At 47.8% G+C, this 16728-nt stretch overlaps 1 pseudogene; it reads left to right on the top strand.

The window, feature by feature from the left end:
• The first annotated feature begins 3589 nt into the window (after positions 1-3589).
• Positions 3590-16495, top strand: LOC123101616 (uncharacterized; annotated as a pseudogene).
• Positions 16496-16728: the final 233 nt, after the last annotated feature.

The raw sequence follows: 16728 nt of genomic DNA, 5'->3' as shown, positions 1-16728 counted from the left end.
GAGAAAGCTTAAGTAGTGTGGCTCGGGCATTCCATCGAACACCTTGTGTGCATAGGAGGTGAGCTAGAGCACCACCAAGCCCTCTCCCCCTCGGCCAGAGAAAAACAGAGCACTAGGGTGCTCTGCTCGCGAGCGAGGGGTATATATAGGCACCTCATTGGTCCCGGTTGGTGACATGAGCCGGGACTAAAGGGGAGCCTTTGGTCCCGGTTCAAGCCACGAACCGGGACCAATGGTGGTGGGCCAGGAGCGAGGCCCATTGATCCCGGTTCATCCCACCAACCGGGACCAAAAGGTCCAGATGAACCGGGACCAATGGCCCACGTGGCCCGGCCGGCCCCCTGGGCTCACGAACCGGGACCAATGCCCACATTGGTCCCGGTTCTGGACCGAACCGGGACTAATGGGCTGACCCGGCCTGGACCAAAGCCCTGTTTTCTACTAGTGCGCCTCCCCCGGCTCCTCCTCCCCCCTCCTCGAGATCCGATCTCAAGGCGGCATGGCTCGCCTCCCCCGGCTCCTCCTGCCCCCTCACCCCTACCGGCCCGCAGGTGTCGTGGCATTTCCTAGCCGTGGCTATGAACGGCCGTCCCGTTCATTGAATCCCTTCAATTTGTAACAACAGTAGATAGTACATATGTTTGTCCCTCAACAAGTCATGCGGAGCCCGATTTTAAGTGTTTTTTGGCTGCTCTTGTATGTGGTCCTAGGAGTTATAATAACCGTTGCGAGCCATGTTTAATTAGTTGCGGAGACATTTCTGCTCTCCTTTCCCTCTGCGCAGTACTGCGATTCCTGCCTCCCTCCCTTCCTCCCCTTGTTGCGGTGTGTCTTTCTTGGCCGTGAAGACATGTGCCCGTCCCTTCCTCCCTTATCCTCTTCCCCTCTCGTTCTCTAGTACTAGATAGCATGGGATGTCGACCAGTGTTCGTTCAGTCCTTTCCGATTTGCTGCTTTTGCCAGAGCCATTTTGAACCTTCGAGTCATGTCATTTATCCGCCTAGGTAGCAGGTGTGGTGCATGTGCCACAGACGTGCAAGCGGTACGCGTGTGCGTGCCGTCGGCTGTTACGTCCCACTGTGTTATTGTTACATACGACCAAATCTGCCTACAACGATCGACCGACTCGCTTGCCCATCACAATTCCCACACGCGCGCCTTGATTTCCACTAACGGACAAATCTTCCACCGCCACCCGCGCGTCCATTCCATCCATCCATCCGACCATCCCACCCTCCCACGCAAAGCCGCCGCCAAATCAACCACCAGCCTGCGTAGCATGAAACTATCACTTTTCGTGTTAGGTATCTTGCATGTAGGTCCCACATGTAAGCTAACGGCCAAACTAAATAGTCAAACAAACGGTTTGTTTAGGAGCAGACCCTAGCTGTCATAAACCCGATTAAATGTTAACCACCGGCTATTTGGGTTTTTCGAAACAGCTAACACATATTTTGGTAGTTATCATTCAAAAAAACATATGGTAGTCTTTTGGAACGGGCAAAAAGTGGTAGTTTTATGCTATTCACTCCACGGAGTACACCAGCCAGGTGTGCACCAAGAGCATCCCCGGGCACCACTTCATCTACTGGAAGCTGTTGACCACAGGCGGCGCTGGCGCCAGCGGGACGATGGACAAGAAGACCCTTGACGTTCAAGGCCATCTTCCATGGCGCCTCCATCAACCAATACAAGGAAACCTAGTGCTTGATGTTCCCGCCAATCATTGAACTGCTCGACTCATGCGTGGTGTCTTGCCACTTTAGCCCTATCCTGCCGCACTGGACCCGACTCCCAAAGGAAGGGTTGATTTGAACCGGAGGAGGGAGAAGAGAAGAAGATGCGGCTGCACCAGATCGATGCGAGAGGACAAAGTGATAGGATGGGACCTGTGCAGTTTCTGGAGTCCATGAGAAACATCTAGTCTAGTCTAAACTAATGAAAAAAATTAGTGTGTTATAGTGCCGCCTTTAAAATACACACTATTAGCGAGACATTATACACTGATTTATTTAGCGAGAAATTGCTCATAATGCTATAGATTGGTATTAGTGGTGCCATAGCGTGCTTTTTTTTAGTGATCTAAACACACTACAAAATCTATTATACACTAATTTATTTGACAAGGAATTGCTTAGGATGCTATAGTTGACTATTAGCGGTGTTGTAGTGTGTTATTTTTTCAGCGGTATAGGGGGTGCTAGGATCCAAGGGACTATTTTTAGTCTGACTAAAAATAGTCTCTTTTAGAGGCTAAAGTTCCAAGCACCCCTGACTAAAGAGGGGCTCAAATTAGTCTTGAGACCCAGTTTGGTTCATAAGTCTTAGGACTTTTCTTGTCCCAACTTATAAGTCCCAAGTCCCTAAAAAGTCCCTACTTGTTTGGTTACTGGGACTTAACATGGACTAAAAGACCATATTACAACTGTAAGTTCCTATAAGTCTCTTCTTGAGAGTCTTATTTCATAAGTCCCAAATGCCCACTTTAAGTCCCTATAAGTCCCTCCTGTTTGGTTTAGATGGGACTTACAGAGACTTTTTTAAGTCCCTAAACCAATAAGTCTCTGAAAACAAACACCCTCTAATTTTTTTTAGTCAGGGGTAAAAGGGCAACCTGGTGCATGTAGCTCCCGCTTGCGCAGGGTCCAGGGAAGGGTCCGACCACTTTGGGTCTATAGTACGCAGCCTTTCCCTACATTTCTGTAAAAGGCTGTTTCCAGGACTTGAACCCATGACCTCATGGTCACAAGGCAACAGCTTTATCACTTTTTTTTAGTCAGGGGTACCCCTACTAAAATGTGGATTAGTCCTCTCTCTCCTCATTTAACTCCTCTCCTTTAACACATGCGAGTTCTGCATTGGAGGGTTTGGAGGATAATAAATGCTCATTAACTTGATTTTAGTCTATTTAGTATTTGAATTCAAGCATGGATGAGACTAGCAAGTTTTAGTTCCACTACTCTTAGTCAAAACGTATCCAAGCACCCTCATAAAACACACTACAAAACCAAAAGTGAACTAGACTGGTTTATTTGGCGAGGCATTGTTCAAAATGCATATGCTATTTTTTTCGTGATAGGTGATTAGCAGTTGAACCAGAGAAAAACTGGACACACGTGTGGCTCGTTGAACAGTTGAAATGCAGGAGACCAACTCCGACGAGCCCTCGTCTCCTCGTAACCACCGTCCGTACCGACCCAAATCCGCAGAGCACCACGGCCGCGACGGCAAGCTAATGCCTCCTTTGGTTTGGAGGAATTTTGTAGGATTTTCATAGGATAGGATTTCTATAAGAAAAATTTCTTCAGAGCTCTTTAGTTTGTAGGAATGAAATCCTATTTCTATGGAGGAATTCTTCCTATCCTTCACATTTCATAGGAAAATAAACATTAGCCTAGATTCAATGGAAAAAATCCTATGGTGTGAATCAAAGGACATCTCCTTTTTTATTTCTATGCATAGAATTTGAGATGCATGTCATCTCATTTTCTATGACTTTCCTATTTCTATAATTTTTCAATTTTATGAACCAAAGAAGGCCTAAACTGCTAAAGCATCCTCTGTCCTTGATCCAGACAGCCATGGGCCCATGGCGGCCGTACTTCTCGCCGCCACGCGCTCGCTTCTCCCGCTGACATTTTGGAGATGGAGGCCTCTTCTCGCGGCTCCACCGCCCGCGCTCCGCCCGAGGGATCCAGCCTCCGCCGCCTCCCCGCAAAGCTCTCGCTCCCGTCGCCAGAGCCCCGGCGCCGGCGCGAGGCGGCGGTGACGCGACGGAGGAGCCGGGCCAGGCGCCCGACGACTGGGCCGCGCTTGCGGGGCGGCTGGCGCTGGGCGCGCTCCTGGGCTCCGCCGCCCTGCTCGGCTGCCGTGGCGCGGCACTCGTGGCGGCCGAGGACTCCATCAGGGTGTCCGGGTTCAGGCTGCGGGTGGCGGTGTCACTACGAAGCCTCGGCTGGCCCGACGAGGCTGTCGTGTTCACACTTGCCACATTGCCGGTGCTCGAGCTGCGCGGAGCAATTCCGGCCGGGTATTGGATGCGCCTTCACCCCGTCCAGCTGACCGTCCTGGCAGTTTGTGGTATATTTCTTATCTTAGTGTCAGTTCCTCAAGGTGTTCGACTGTTTCAACTACTGCTGAAGTGGATTGCCTCTGTAGCATTTTATTTTTGCTTCTTGAAATAAACCCCGTTTCCTATTAGATTAAACCTGAATAATTAGAACAGCCCCAAAGAGGGAAACATAGTAAATCAATTTGTGTTGCTGCCCTTTGACACACAAGTTTAAAGGGCAGATAAGTCATCTGTTGCAAAATGATATCTACCCTGACATGCAAACTAAGTGAATATTAAGATATGACTCATTTTAGATAGTGCGTGGAACTGAGGTTGCTACTTAACCGACGGCCATCTCTAAGACAACTTAGCTCTTATCTGTTTTTGCTCAGGTTAATTGGTACTAGTTCACTAGTTGTGCATTGCTAAGGTTTAGTGATAGTGACACTTGATTGTCGCTTACTAGTTACTACAGATTTGCTGTTCCTACATGGTATTAGAGCTGATTCCGAGGAGTGCACATTATGATCAAGGGACTGAAATTAGCAAGTTAGCAACTATAGTTGAATGGAAAAGGTTCACGGTTTGCCCCTAAGTTATATGCTATGCTCACTTTATCACATAAACAAAATTTCATTCTTAGTCTCCCAAAAGATAGTTACCTCTTTCCCTGCCTGTTTTTCTACGGGCACACCAGGAGCTCTGCATTGAATTAAAGAAGGGGGAATTTTGTACATAGCTCAAAACCAGCTAAAAACCTAAAGAAAAATACATGCCAATTACTCTCGATCAAGCTGGCTTATACATGGAAGGTCAGCATGACTTAAACATATGCCCTCATCAGAGGCTTGGGCATTGTGGAAGATCCCATGCAGCGCTCTTTCCACAGGGGACAGACTGCATAAGCTATGGACGCCATCTTCCGGCATTGGGGATTTTTTACTCCATGAGAAAGTTTTCTCCACCGGCCAGCGATGGAAGACCTCGGGGTAATGGCAGAAACTCTAGGATGAAAGGAGGAGAAGGAAAACCAAATTTGCTTAGTAAAAGAACATCCGAACATTAGATGGTTCGCTGATTCCAGCACCTGGTCACACATGGAACACACATCATTGTGCGGTATAAGCTGGGTGCCATATCTTTCAGAGGGAATCCATCAAGCCAACCGTCGAACCAGTATGAGGCCTTTTCTCCATTCAATGTGAATCAAAGTGCATGTTGCAAAGAGCTGCTGATTGGTCGCATTGCAAGGAACAGGCAGTCCTTTACATGGTCTGTCCACATTGTCCCACTTGAACCATAGCCATCTTAACCGCATTGCCCTGCTAATATTCTCCAAGTCTTTCACTCCTAATCCCCAACAGAATTTAGACGAGTAGACTTTCATCCATCTTACTAAACACTTGCCACTATGCGCCTCTTATCCACACCAGAGAAAACTTCTCCTGATCTTGTCTATCGTTTTGATAATCCATTTGGATTTTGGAGGGTGGGAAAACAGTGAAGAAATAGGTTTTGACTTGTGAGCACTGTCAGCACAGAATTGATAAGCGTTAGACACTCCTTTCTGGGCATGAATTTTACCTTCCATGGCTTCAACCTCCCGGCAATTCTGTCCAAGAGAGGTTGGCGTTCAATTCTTCTACGGTTCCTGGTGCTGAGAGGAAGCCCTAAATAGTTGCATGGCAAGGACCCCAACAAACCACCAAATGCAGATAAAAGATCCTGTAGACCCATGTGACGCCCCAAGACCGGAGCTTCAGATGCCTTCCAGGCTTTCCGGGTTTCGTGGGGCAATTTGTTTGGTTTGTTGCATTCATCATTGCATCATGTGCATTGCATCATGTCATCATGCCATCATGTCATTTCTTTTTCTTAACTCAACTAAATAAACCATATGGATCTTTGATCCATTTAAACCGAGGGAATTCACATGGTGATTCTCTTTATAACATATCCTCCCGATATTAGGGAGCTATATTAAATATTCCATTATCTTGGAATCACCCATCACACAATTGCATTACTCTTCAACTCTTCTTGTATCCGACTTAACTTCATATATTTTCCTTGTCATCTCTCTCTCAAGCCATACCCATGCATCATCACCTCTCACTTCCTTCTTCTTTCATGTCTTTGCAAGCGACCTTATTCCTCCTCCTTTAATGTTCATCTTTTCCCTGTAAATCTTGCCTCTTTCCTACACCCTCTCTGCCAAATTTCATCCCATTCGAAGTTGTTTTGGTCAGGTTCAAAAATGATTGAAGTTTGAGAATAATTCAAACTCTAATTATTTTTCTACCTTCTAAAAATGCCAGAGCAATTGATTAAAACCCTACATAAATCCAGGGTTCCAGATATATATTTATATATCTCATATTCCTAACCAAAAACCCCTGGTTTTTTCCCCATTTGTTGGTTGTTTATTTATATAAACAATAATTTAAGAAAGGAAAGAATTTGGAAAGAAGAGGGAGCCCAACAGCCGCACCAGTTGGCCAAGGCCTAGCTGGCGCCCTTCCCACTAGGCCGGCTCCAAGGCCCATCTCCCGCAGCCCATGCTCTAACCCTAGCCGTTCGCTCCCTCACCCCTCGCTCCCTTCCCCCGATCCACCTCGCGCCTCTAGAAACAGGGAGCCGCGCTCGACCCGCACCTCTCGCCCACTGTCCCACTCCCTCTCGATCCCCTTTTTCTCCACCATCGCGCCTTCATCGCCTGCTTGAGCGCGCCGCTCGAGAGACACCCGCGGCTACCCGACGTCGGACGTCCCCGCGTCCGGCCATAGCGCCCGCACCCGATGCCCCTGCACACGAGCCTCCGTTGTGCTGCCGTATCACCATGATGCACCCGCACCACCGGGCTCCTCCTCTTAGACCCTGACCTTGGCCTTCGGCCATGGTGCCTCGCCGACGATCACCAGCAGGATGCCGACCTGCGTGCGCGACCATGCCGGCCTCTCCTTCCTCCTCGCCTGCGTCGCTGCCTTCCCCCGCGTTCGCCTCGGAGTCGACCTCCACCACCAGGAGCTAGCACCTTCTTCCCTGTCACGAGCCTCATCGCCGGAGTGCCTTGCCATGACGCCCTCACGTCGAGCTTCCCGCGTCCGCCGCCTCCCTGCATACAAGCACCCAACGCCGCCACTCGTCGACCTCCTCTGTTCCTGTCATGGACAACCCCTGCCCGAGACCCACTTTCAGCCTTGCCTTGTTTTCCTTGACCTCTTCCCCCGCGCGACCGAGCTGCCCTTGAAGGAAATATGCCTTAGAGGCAATAATAAAGTTATTATTTATTTCCTTATATCATGATAAATGTTTATTATTCATGCTAGAATTGTATTAACCGGAAACATAATACATGTGTGAATACATAGACAAACAAAGTGTCACTAGTATGCCTCTACTTGACTAGCTCGTTAATCAAAGATGGTTATGTTTCCTAACCATAGACAAAGAGTTGTTATTTGATTAACGGGATCACATCATTAGTTGAATGATCTGATTGACATGACCCATTCCATTAGCTTAGCACCTGATCGTTTAGTATGTTGCTATTGCTTTCTTCATGACTTATACATGTTCCTATGACTATGAGATTATGCAACTCCCGTTTACCGGAGGAACACTTTATGTGCTACCAAACGTCACAACGTAACTGGGTGATTATAAAGGAGCTCTACAGGTGTCTCCAAAGGTACATGTTGGGTTGGCGTATTTCGAGATTAGGATTTGTCACTCCGTTTGTCGGAGAGGTATCTCTGGGCCCTCTCGGTAATGCACATCACATAAGCCTTGCAAGCATTACAACTAATGTGTTAGTTGTGAGATGATGTATTACGGAACGAGTAAAGAGACTTGCCGGTAACGAGATTGAACTAGGTATTGGATACCGATGATCGAATCTCGGGCAAGTAACATACCGATGACAAAGGGAACAACGTATGTAGTTATGCGGTCTGACCGATAAAGATCTTCGTAGAATATGTAGGAGCCAATATGGGCATCCAGGTCCCGCTATTGGTTATTGACCAGAGACGTGTCTCGGTCATGTCTACATTGTTCTCGAACCGTAGGGTCCGCACGCTTAAAGTTACGATGGCAGTTTCATTATGAGTTTATGTATTTTGATGTACCGAAGGTTGTTCGGAGTCCCGAATGTGATCACAGACATGACGAGGAGTCTCGAAATGGTCGAGACATAAAGATCGATATATTGGAAGCCTATATTTGGACATCGGAATCGTTCCGGGTGAAATCGGCATTTTACCGGAGTACCGGGGGGTTACCGGAACCCCCCGGGGGGTTATTGGGCCTACATGGGCCTTGAGGGAGAAGAGAGAAGGAGGCAGGAGGTGGCCGCGCGCCCCTCCCCTTCCTAGTCCGAATAGGACAAGGGAAGGGGGGCGGCGCCCCCCCTTTCCCTCCCCTTTTCCTCCTCTTTCCCCCCTTCTCCTTCTCCAACTAGGAAAGAAGGGAGTCCTACTCCCGGTGGGAGTAGGACTCCCCCCTGGCGCGCCCCTCCTTGGCCGGCCGCCCCCTCCCCTTGGCTCCTTTATATACGGGGGCACGGGGGCACCCTAGGACACACAAGTTGATCTTCGTGATCGTTCCTTAGCCGTGTGCGGTGCCCCCCTCCACGATATTACACCTTGATCATATTGTAGCGGTGCTTAGGCGAAGCCCTGCGACGGTTAAACATCAAGATCGTCACCACTCCGTCGTGCTGACGAAACTCCTCCCCGAAGCTTTGCTGGATCGGAGCCCGGGGTGCGTCATCGAGCTGTACGTGTGTCAAGAACTCGGAGGTGCCGGAGTAACGGTGCTTGGATCGGTTGGACCGGGACGACGGACGACTACTTCCTCTATGTTGCGTCAACGCTTCCGCTTCGGTCTACGAGGGTACGTAGACAACACTCTCCCCTCTTGTTGCTATGCATCACCATGATCTTGCGTGTGTGTAGGAAATTTTTTGAAATTACTACGTTCCCCAACAGCCCTGCCTCGTTCGACCACCACCATCGCCTCACTGCTGGTGCTGCCCTCTGCTGCTCTCCCTTGAGCGCGCCCGCTCCATCGCCTCCTTGCTGCTGCCCAACCGAGGCCTTGTGATGCTTCGTTTCGGAACAAAAGACCATCAAGACCGGCAAGACCCGGACTCCGAACGCCAAGTACTACTACAAACCCGAAGAATTCGGATGCATCAAGTCCCCGAGGAGATCCGTTTTTCATCAAGTTCGACTACCCGTATCATCAAGTACCACTACGGCCGGAGACCTTGGACACGCCAAGTACACCTTCGAGCTATCAATACCGCAAGCGCCAAGTTCCACGACGACCCAAGTACCGCGAGAACGTTTGTACCTCTACCGTCGTCGTGGATCCGACAAGTACCCCTACAACAAGTGTACCTCTACCGTCGTCTTCGGAATCGCTAAGAACATCAAGCATCCCTTTGGATGACGAGACCGACAAGTTCAATTGACCCCAAGTACCTCTCCGAAAACGAGACGTATACCGCTACCGTCGCAAGAATCGAGACCGACAAGTCCGAAGATGCAAGTACCACTCCGAACCATGTACGACGACCGTCGTCGAAGACCCGTGTAACGCAAACGTCAAGTTTAACTACCGTCGCGTGAACCGCTACTTCCCACGATGACCCCGTGAACAACTATGTCCCCTTCGACACATGTACCCCTACCGCCGAACTCGATCCGCTCCGATAATGCACGCTTCGAAGGTATAACCCCGCGACGACCACCCGTGGACCGTATGCATGAGTTGTATGAGATGCATGTTGGTTGTTGTAATCCGCCTGTGAACGTTAGTTGTTCCCTCGTTTGACACCGTCGTCGACTCTTGGGACACCCGGTAACCGGGATCACTCCCACCATCTGTTGACACACTCACACCCCCTTCCTTTACACCGGTATCTCCGTGAGCTACCGGAACTGATATGTTGTCGTGGCATCATTTTCGGATTTGTCGCCGTGACACCCTTTCTTTCCTCCCGGTGACAAATGCTTCATAATGCTCTTGTCAACTTTTAATAAACATTGCATAAACTTGAACATGCCATCCGCATCATGATAACAACTTCAAGATTGGTTAAAATTGTTGTTTGCATTAAATTACTAATGCATATGGGGATTTACCGGGTTTGTTGTTTGTTATACCCGACCCCATTTAAATTGTTTAGATGGTATAGTTTTGTTATGTATCATCTCTTGACATGCTTAACAACATTTAATATTGGTGGGTACATAACTGAGAGAGAACTAAATAATTGATGTGGTGTTCCGTCAATATGCAACTCGTTGCATATTGAACTCCACTTAACTTGTAGCTTTGTTTGTGCCCTTTGCCATGCTTCTTTAAACCGGACATGCACCATACTTGATTGCGCATCATGCCATGATTATGTGGTGGTTGTTTACTATGTTGTTTGCTTTCTTTCCGGTGTGCTTCTTCGGGTTGGTTCCGATAACGTCATGTGGTGAGGATTCGTTCGACTACGTTCGTTTGTCTCCTTCATGGACTCGTTCTTCTTCCTTGCGGGATCTCAGGCAAGATGACCATACCCTCGAAATCACTTATATCTTTGCTTGCTTAGTTGCTCGCTCTTTTGCTATGCCTATGCTGCGATACCTACCACTTGCTTTTCATGCCTCCCATATTGTTAAGCCAAGCTTCTAACCACCTTGTCCTAGCAAACCGTTGTTTGGCTATGTTACCGCTTTGCTCAGCCCCTCTTATAGCATTGTTAGTTGAAGGTGAAGATTGGAGATCGTTCCTTGTTGGAACATGTTTATTGTTGGGATATCACAATATTATCTTGTTTATCTTAATGCATCTATATACTTGGTAAATGGTGGAAGGCTCGGCCTTATGCCTGGTGTTTTGTTCCACTCTTGCCGCCCTAGTTTCCGTCATATCGGTGTTATGTTCCCAGATTTTGCGTTCCTTACACGGTTGGGTTATAATGGGAACCCCTTGACAGTTCGCCTTGAATGAAACTCCTCCAGCAAGGCCCAACATTGGTTTTACCATTTGCCACCTAGCCTTTTCTTTCCCTTGGGTCGGCCGACTCAAGGGTCATCTTTATTTAAACCCCCGGGCGAGTGCTTCTCTAAGTGTTGGCCCAACCCAGAGCACCGTGCGGGGCCGTCCCTTGGCAACTTGGGTTACATTGGCTCCCGTACGCTTAGCTTATCCGGTGTGCCCTGGGAACGAGATATGTGCAGCTCCTATCGGGATTTGTCGGCACAGCGGGTGGTCTTGCTGGACTTGTTTTACCATTGTCGAGGATGTCTTGTAACCAGGATGCCGAGTCTGATCGGATTGTCTTGGGAGAAGGAATATCCTTCGTTGACCGTGAGAGCTTGTGATGGGCTAAGTTGGGACACCCCTGCAGGGATTTGAACTTTCGAAAGTCGTGCCCGCGGTTATGGGCAGATGGGAATTTGTTCATGTCCGGTTGTAGAAAAACTGAAGCTTAAACTAAATTAAAATGCATCAACCGCGTGTGTAGCCGTGATGGTCTCTTTCCGGCGGAGTTCGGGAAGTGAACACAGTGTTGGAGTTATGTTTGGCGTAGGTTGTTCTCGGATCACTTCTTGATCATAGTTTCTCGACCGTGCTTTGCCTTATCTTCTCGCTCTCCTTTGCGTATGTTAGCCACCATATATGCTAGTCGCTTGCTGCAGCTCTAGCTCATACCTTTTACCTACCCATAAGCTTAAATAGTCTTGATCGCGAGGGTGTGAGATTGCTGAGTCCCCGTGACTCACAGATACTTCCAAAACCAGTTTGCAGGTGCCGATGAAACCGTGCAGGTGACGCAACCGAGCTCAAGGAGGAGCTCGATGAAGATCGTGTTCGTTATGTTGTTCCGTTTCCAGTTGATCAGTAGTGGAGCCCAGTTGGGACGATCGGGGATCTGTGTAGCATTTGGGGTAGTCTTCTTTTATTTTGGGTTCCGTAGTCAGACCTTGATTGTATCTGGATGATGTAATGCTTTATTCATGTATTGTGTGAAGTGGCGATTGTAAGCCAACTATGTATCTCTTTCCCTTATGTATTACATGGGTTGTGTGAAGATTACCTCACTTGCGACATTGCTTTCAATGCGGTTATGCCTCTAAGTCGTGCTTCGACACGTGGGAGATATAGCCGCATCGAGGGCGTTACAACCCAGGTGGTAATAGCGAATAGGATAGGCCATACACTTGTTGAGATTCACCTGAAGACCAGAGACATTGCCAAAGAAATGAAGGGGCCCGAGGCCACAACAAGCTCCTCCTTGATATAGTTCAAGAAGAGAGCAACGTCATCCGCATAAAAACCTTATTCTCATCTTCTCAGCTCTTTGCATGACAGGGGATAAGAGGCCATGACCAGTAGTTTTCGCCAGAATGCACTATAAAGGTTCCAGGGCCAAAGTGAAGAGCATTGGGGCAAGCAGGTCTCCCTATCTCAGCCCTCTCCTGTGAATAAAAGTACCACCAGGCTTCCCATTGAGCAGAACTCTTGAGTAGGAAGAACTCAGGTTCAATGAAAAATGATCCCTCCGACGAGCACTGAAAACATAAGCCTGAAGAACCATCCCATCTGATTGAATCAAACACCCTACCAAAGTCCAGTTTGAGGAAAAGTAGAGGTATTTTCTTCGAGTGAGCTTCCTTGATAATGTTCTTCACAAACAGAGAGTTATCCTGGATCGATCTTTTCTTAATGAAGGCGCTTTGGCTCTCAGAGATCAGGGTATGCAAATCCAGGGCAGCGAGAAGAAATCAACTTCCATAATATCTTAGCAATACTATGCGTATGACTCACAGGCCGGAAGCAAGAGGCGAAGAAGCCGCATCTTTTTTTGGAATGAGAAATTATTGGCAGTATTCAGCAGGTGCCAGTGATCACCTCTCAACTCATGCATTTGATCTAGGGCAGTCAGAAGGTCCGAGCACACGATATCCCCACGGGTTTTGTTAAAGCCCCAATAAATCCATCTGGGCACGAAGCCTTCTCAACATGCAGATTGAGATGGCGTCTTTGAGCTCCGTAAGCGAGAAAGTATCATCAAGGTGCGGAGTATCAGCCGATGGGAGTTGCAGGAAATCCCAGTTAAGCCCCATAAAGTCTCTGGCAAGCCTCCCCGAGCAGGGAATTGAAGTGATGCGGCATCACCTGAGCTTTAGCATCATGGCCAGACGTCTCTCCACCCCTCATATTTTTCAGAACAAGAATGTGGTTCTGGGTCATTCGATTTGACGCGAAGAACTTTTGTGTTTGCATCTCCAGATTTGATCCACATAATACAAGATCTCTGACGCCATCTCACTCTGTCAAGCGCTGCAATGCCAAACTGCTTCAATTTCAAGAGAAAACGAAGGTTTCATTCCTTAGCAAATAGCTCACGGTCCTCCTGATCAAGGTCCGGCTGAAAAATCACCTCAGTGGCCACCTCCTTTCTGAATCTCACTTCCTTCTTTAATCTTGTATATCACAGTTTCACAGCATGGGTAGTTCTTGACAGTTTGATGTGCAGAATCTTTACAGCGTCCTTCGAGCGAACATGTTTAGCCCAACCTCAAGCACCTTCTCTCTGAATCCCTATTTCCTTGGTCAGCAAGCATCAAATCTGAACCCTATATAGTGCTTGACATCCATCTTCGGAAGGATAATTGGACAGTGATGCCAAATGGCAGTTGAGGCCGGAGACAACTGATATTACAAGTGGCTCAGCTCCCAAGATTAACACGATTGATTTTGGAATGAACCGTGTACTCTCTCTCCTTAGACCAGGTGAACCTCCTTCCGTTAAGAGCAATTTCCTGGATTTCAAGATCTTCAATCATATTTTTAAAGCGACCCATCATTCTGAGATTAATGTTGGAGTTGCTTTCGTCACTGATACGACAAATGAGATTGAAGTCCCCAAGAATCATCCAACCGGGCAACACACTGTTCTTTATGCTCTTAAGCTCATTGAGAAAAATAATCTTATCACTGTCCTCTGGAGGCCCATAAACAGCAGCATTATTTGTCAGATCAGTAATAGTATCAGTAATAAAGTGAGAGCCTGAAGCATTCTAATTGAAGAAAATAGCAAAATCATCTGCGCTGGTAACCAGGATCCCACCTCTTTTACCATTAGCAGCTTTGAAGACGAAGTCCTCGGTAACTCTGCTGCCCATGACTTCAGCCACAATACTTCTATCAACATCAGCCAATTTAGTTTCTTGAAGACATACAATATTGCACTGGTTAGCTGACAAAAATTTCTGTAGCAACCTCCTCAGGTTGGATTGTTCAACCCTCTCATGTTCCAGTTAAGGAGCTTTATATTCCATTGAAGAAAACAACGCAGTGAACAAACAAGAAGATTGTATTGAGCATCCACCAACTGGAAGCAGCAACCAGAGGCGACATAATCAGCACAGCCGGAGCTGAAGGACCACAAGGCACAATACTCCCCGCCTGGTTTTGGGAACGGCTTTAATGGCGTGGCTGATGGTTTTGCTCGAGTGGCATGCACCTCACCTTGGTTTTGCACATACGGGTAGTATTTCGCCTTCTTCCTCCTGTCTCTCTCCTCCCTTTCCTCTACCTCATCCTATCACCACTGATCAATCCCAAAATCCAATCCATGCCACTCACACGTCGACTATCTGAGAGCCGCTGGCTGATGCGCTCCAGGAAAAGGCGGTCGAGCATCGCTGCCCGCAGCGGTTGCACGTCTTTACCGGCCTGGGCGCGCTGGCTCTCCTTTTCGCTCTCCGTCCAGCACACAAAGCCCACTGATAACTCCATGTTGTGTCGGTGACTCGGTGTTGAAGTCGGCTGCACAGAACGCCTACCAGTGAGAGCTATCCATTGCCTCCTTCTCACCGACTTTGCTTATCACCTCTGAATAGCAGTGAGACGATTACATCCCCTCTCCTTTTGATTTGCTCGTTTGAGGAATTCTGGGGATCGTTAATCCATTGCACTAGATGGATCCGTGCATGTGATTAATTCTTGGTTGGAAGCAATGTGCTATGGGGATTGCATGAATCTAGTACAACTTATACCAGCGACTTGTTTCTTCTTTTGAATTGACATCAATAAGATGAATATACCACAACTGATAGCATTTTCAGGAGAATAGGCAGTTCAATACTTCAATATGGACAGGCCATAGGAGCCCACTTCCAGTGAGAAACTAGTACTTATATTGGAGTACATGCATTCAGTTAGGTTTAGGAGGATGAGATGAACGTGTTGATCTTCCTCTCAAGCTCTTCCTTCTTAGCCCCAACCACGCGACTCAACTGCTGCCCGCCTTTCACTACTACAAAGGTCAGTGTCGCCTCTATTTGAAACGTCTTTGACAACCTCCTGCAGAATTCCAATGCATTAACATTCGGGGGAAATCTGCACCTCCATTTTAGAAGAACAGGAAAGAATCCACTCTGAATAGATTTTTGTAGTGTGCAGAAGAGAGAGTGAGAGGGGGGAGGTGACGTACTTATGTGACATCCGCGTCTGCAAAATCGTGATGATGTTGAAGCCAAGTACTGTACTATTTAGCATTTGATATTAGTGTTTTCTGCATTCTGATGATTGATATATTATATATAGGTCGTGATAATGTTTTATGGTCATTTTTCAGCGGCGCGGCTGAAATTGCATTTGATATTATAGTAGTTCTTCTTATCCTGGTTGATGTATTGGGCCATGATGATGTTTTATGGTCAATTTCCAGTGGCGCGGCTGAAATGTAAATTGCGAGTTGTCACTCTAGTGTCAGCAACTTTGACATCTCTCTTCAGAAAAAGTTTCATGCTCTATATTAGAAAATATTTTTTAATATACATAGAATTTTACATCTACTCTTTGTTTCTCCAGGAACATGGTGCCTGTGCCATTCATCATCCTCTACCTAAAGAAACTCGCAAAGAAGCGCTTGGGCAACCCAGATAATGGACCTCCTCTTCGAACTGATGGGATGGAAGGTTGCACCCGTCGAGGAGTTCCAGTGGCTCGGGCTGATGCTGTTCGCCGCCGTCCCATTCCCATGCACCGGAGCATGGACCGGCGCCATCACCTCGTCCGTCTTTGGCATGCCGTTCTGGCCAGGCTTGTCTGCGAATTTCGTGGGGTGCCCTTGAGAAATTGTTGAATACGAAATGATGCTTTGGCTGAATCCACGCCGGAGTGTTTTCGGCACGTTTTGCATGTCCGTGGGAGGAGTTTGTAATAACCCTTGCGAGGCACGTTTGATGAGCTGCAAAGACAATTCGTGCTCTGCTTTCTCTCTGTGCAGTAAACTTTCAGTTGATAGTCTTTTGGTTGCAGTTATTCGTCAAAGATTCAGAGTAACTGGACCGATGTTGTTTCACTGAATCCCTTGAGTTTGTAACAACAGTAGACAGCAGAGATGAGCATCATAAGATGTTGTCACCCGAGATGGAAGTTTGTAACTAGAATTTCATGTCACGAACTTGTCTTTGAAGTAAGTATAAGATGGAAGTTTCACTGCCATAAGACAGTGGAGATCCATGGTATGGAACTATAGAACCTTGGACCCGTGCCGCCGATCCGCCCAGGTAGGTGCGGTGCATGTGAGAGACGCGCGTGCATGCCGGCCGTTACGTCCCACTTCCACCGTTGTTGTTTTTTTTGAGCATTTCCAC

This window comes from Triticum aestivum, chromosome 5A, assembly GCF_018294505.1.
Source record: "Triticum aestivum cultivar Chinese Spring chromosome 5A, IWGSC CS RefSeq v2.1, whole genome shotgun sequence".
NCBI classification, from domain to species: Eukaryota; Viridiplantae; Streptophyta; class Magnoliopsida; order Poales; family Poaceae; genus Triticum; species Triticum aestivum.
This window is presented reverse-complemented; position numbering and strand designations above follow the sequence as displayed.